The sequence below is a fragment of the Mus caroli genome, unplaced genomic scaffold (assembly GCF_978045245.1).
Source record: "Mus caroli unplaced genomic scaffold, Mus_caroli_1 scaffold_14, whole genome shotgun sequence".
NCBI classification, from domain to species: Eukaryota; Metazoa; Chordata; class Mammalia; order Rodentia; family Muridae; genus Mus; species Mus caroli.
This window is the reverse complement of record NW_028227269.1, coordinates 15,097,604-15,102,401: the sequence shown is the minus strand read 5'-3', so window position 1 is coordinate 15,102,401 and position 4,798 is coordinate 15,097,604.

Sequence of the window (4,798 nt, the reverse complement as noted above, 5' to 3'; positions counted from 1 at the left end):
GCTCACTTTATTTTGGCTAATGAGATCTTCCCAATTAGAGATAATCTTTTTCTTTAATAACATACAGGGTGTAAAAGGTTTATCCACACTATGCACAAAGCATAGTGTATAATTTAAATGAATACTCGTACTATTATACACCATGGCTCTTGAGGAGTTTGTCGTGCACAAGGTGCATCCAAAAAACATTCAGTTGCAAAAAACAAAGGCAAGGTAGAGGAATTGGAATGTACCAATAAGGGTACTGGCCATGATCTCACTACGGCCCACAAAGGTATACTTATCCCTGTCTCAATCATCAGGAGTAAGAATAACAGAATCTTGGGATTCATCTTGATCTTTCACGGTTCTTGTCAGTCGCGTCAGAACCCAAAGTATATTATCTTCACCCTGTGGAAAAACACAAATAGCTCCCCTGGATCTGATTAATATGGGATCCAGGCCATACCATTTATTATCAAGGACATTTTTCCATTTGACCATTTCATGGGGCGGTTGAGGCCATTGTCCATGCCTTTCAGCTGATGATCTTCCAGCATCATCCAATTTTTTAAAATTAAGAGTAAATATTGTAAGGGATAGAGCCATCTTTGGCGTCATAGCCTATATTCCCCCTTTTTGTTTTTGCAAATATTGTTTCAAAGTACGATGGGCTCTTTCAATGATGCCTTGGCCCTGTGGATTATAGGGCAACCCATTAATATGTTTCACTTGCATTTGTTTGCAAAATTGACTAAATTTAGAAGAGGTATATGCAGGACAATTATCTGTCTTTAGCAGCAGGGGCTTGCCCCATGCAGCCCAAGCCTCTAAGCACTGGGATATGACATGAACTGCCTTTTCCCCTGTCAAGGGAGAGGCATGTAGGACACCAGAACTGGTATCAATGGACACATGTATATATTGTAATTTACCAAAAGCTGGGATATGCGTGACGTCCATCTGCCAAACATCTAGGGGTTGCAATCCACGAGGATTAATGCCCATGGAAGGTGCATTAATAAGTTCTACACATTTACCACACTGTAGGACAATATCTTGAGCTTCTGTTCATGTGAGCTTAAACTTCTGTTGCAATGTAGAAGCAGGGACATGATAAAGTTGATGAAAATTCTTAGCACCTTCTATAGAACTTTGTGATAGCAAAACCATATCTCTGGTGGCTGAATCAGCAATTTCATTTCCCTTAACCATAGGTCCAGGTAATGATGTATGTGCTCTAATATGTTGAATATAAAAGGGATGCTCATGCATCAAAATACAATCATGTATTTTCATCAAAATTTCAGATACTAGACTAGACTGCTTAAAATTTCCGGCAGTCTCTAATGCTAATACAGCATTAACCACATAAACAGAATCAGAGATAATATTTATGGGCATAAGGAACCCTTTAAAAACTTCTAAAACCACCAAACATTCCACCAATTGGGGAGCTCCTGGTGTAAATTGCAACCGTACAGCCTTTTCATTAATCACATAACTTCCAATTCCTGTTTTGGATCCATCTGTATAAATATCAATGGCTCCCTTTATAGGGGTATTAGCTAACACCTTTGGAAATATCACTGGATGCAATAGCATAAAATGTAATAAAGGATGTTTAGGATAATGATTATCAATTAAACCAGAATAAGTGCATCTAAGAATGGCCCATTCATCTATGGTAGCACACAATATTTGCATTTGTGCCGCAGTATATGGAATAATTATACTATCAGGCACTTTTCCAAAGTGAGTAATTGAACTTTTTAAACCTTTATGAGCCGTATTTGCCACCATGGTGGGATAATGCTCTACAGTCTTATTAGGGGATATATGTAGATGTATCAATATTAAAGGGCCATCTTGCCATAACACAGCAGTTGGCAAATTTATGGTTCTTAATATGCATAGGCACAAAGATTCTTGCTCATTTATATGATTTAACTGTGCCTTTTGGATAGCTCTTTCTACCCTCCTAAGAATTTCAGAAGCCTCGGGTGTTAATTGTCTCAATGAGGAAATATGTGATTCTCCTTCTAAAATTTGAAATAAAGGTTTTAATTCCGAAGTAGGGATCCTTAAATAAGGTCTAATCCACTTTATATCTCCTAATAATTTTTGAAAATCATTTAATGTCTTTAAATAATCTTTTCTTATACGAATCTTTTGTGGGGTAACACACCGTAAAGTAATAGTGGCTCCCAAAAAAATGACTAACATTAGACTGCTCTACCTTTTCTGGTGCAATAATCAAGCCATTATTTTTTAAAGTTTCATTAAGCAGGCCATAAGCTTGCTGTATACTTTCTTCTTCAGGTCCACATACCAAGATATCATCCATATAATGACAGATTTTTAAGGAGGGGAAACCATCTCTAACTGGTTGCAAAGCTTTTCCTACATATAACTGACATATGGTAGGGCTATTTGCCATTCCTTGGGGTAATACCCACCACTGATACCTTTTATCAGGCTCCATATGATTAGTAGAAGGCAGGGTAAATGCAAATCTAGGTTTACCTTTATTATTTAGTGGAATGGAAAAGAAACAATCCTTAATATCCATTACTATAATTCTCCAATCCTTAGGTAGAGCTGAGAGTAGGGGGAGTCCTCTTTGTACAGGACCCATAACTTGCATTTATGCATTAATGGCTCGTAGGTCATGTAACAATCTCCATTTATCTGATTTCTTCTTTACAACAAAAATAGGGGTATTCCAGGGTGATTGCGTGGGTTCTACATGCCCCAAGTCTAATTGTTCTTGTACTAATTCTTTAGCTGCTTTTAACTTCTCAGAGGGTAAAGGCCACTGAGGCACCCACACCACATCCTCCGTACGCCACAGAATGGGCAAAGGCTCCTCAGCAGCCCCTAGAAAAAACCCAGTCCTTTCTTATCTGCTTTTTCTGTGGCTTTAACTGGTGAAATTCTGCCTTGTAAATTTTTTCCAAGACCTAGTCCAGGTATATAGCCCATTCCTTTCATCATATACTTGCTTTTCTGAGAATAATCATTAGTCAATATAAAATTCATGGCTGACAACACATCTCTTCCCCATAAATTTACAGATAAAGGAAGCACATAAGGTTGAAAAAGCCCTATCCTTCCCTCTTTATCCTTCCATTGTAAGGATTTTGCACTTATAGTTGGGGTAGCCTCATATACGAATCCTTGTAAGCTATGTGATGATTGATTAACAGGCCAAGAAGCAGGCCACCAGTTACTGGATACAATGCTTTTATCTGCTCCTGTATCCATTATACCTTGAAAGGTTTTTCCTTCTATTTGTAATTGTGAAGTGGGACGATTATCCAAATCTAAAGAAATGTAGGCCACATTAGTTCCTGTAGAACGAAATCCCTTATCCCTTCGGGAATTCTGGCTACTAGAGAACATGTTATGCAAACTAGGAAGAATCAGCAATTGAGCAATGCAATCTCCAGGAGAAATGGCCACGATACTTTGGGCTGCAGAACACATATCTTAACTTGTCCCCCATAATCTGAGTCTATAACTCCGGGATGTATCATCAATCCTTTCAAGGCAGAAGAGGACCTACCAAACAGTAGGCCCACTGTATCCTTTGGTAAGGGACCTCTAAAATCTGAGGAAATAGGTTGGAACCCCATTTGAGGTGTAAGAATTACTCTGGAGGTTGCACAGATGTCCAATCCTGCTGAACCCGGAGTGGCTCTCCTCGGTCTTTGGGTGGCCTCATGGACACTGTGGTCTGGAGTGCCCCATACATTTGGGGGCCCAGGAGATGGGGGCCCCTCACTCCATTTTTTGGCTATTGCACTTTAAACTGAGGTATTGGCCTTCCTTTTATATCTCTGACTGATCTACATTCATTTGCCCAATGTCATGCTCAGACAGCTAGTGCAGGAATAATGGATTAACCATACTTTGAACATGAACATCATTGTTAACAGAGTTGCCTTTCATGGCTAGAGACAAACATAGGGAACAGTCCATTCTAAGTACTTGTGCAGTGCAATTGCATCTCTGGACTGTGGCTCTCTGACCTCCATTCCTTTTCCATGCAGACATGAGCACAATAGAATTTTCTTCCTCCTTTGGTCCTCTGACATTGATTTCTGCTCAGCCCCAAGACCTGAAGGGGCCATCATCTCCTCTCTGAGTTACAGTGCCTAATGTTGGCCTTCCTCACTCCAAGGCCCCTGACAAGCCATGCTCACAGTGACTGCTGGAGGTCAGGGGAGGCATTTATCTCCCTGTCGTTAGTCTGTGCCCACTGGGGAGACACATTGATGGCAACTTTTCCTCTACCCAAATTATAAGAATCAGCACAGTGAGGCTCAGTGGGCCAGGTATGGATGCATTTCCATTGGAAGAGATTTGTGATTGACCCTCTGTGGTTGCTTAATATTAGTTGTTAATTTGAAAGGATCTAGAATAGCAATTCTCTTCTCAGTGTTCCTAACACTGCGACCCTATAATACAGTTCCTTGTGCTGTGGTGACCCTGAACCACAAAGTTATTTGTTGCTACTTCAAAACTTTATGTTTCTACTGTTACAAATCGGATTGTAAATATCTGATATATGAACCCCACCCCCCACCCCCAAAGGGGTTGAGATCCACAGGTCGAGACCCACTGATCTAGAATCACCATAGAGATATGCCTCAGGGTATGTCTTCAGGGGATTATCTGTTAGGTTAATTGAAATGGGAAGAGCCAAAAAAAAAAAAAAAAAAAAGCCGGGCGTGGTGGCGCACGCCTTTAATCCCAGCACTCGGGAGGCAGGGGCAGGTGGATTTCTGAGTTCGAGGCCAGCCTGGTCTACAAA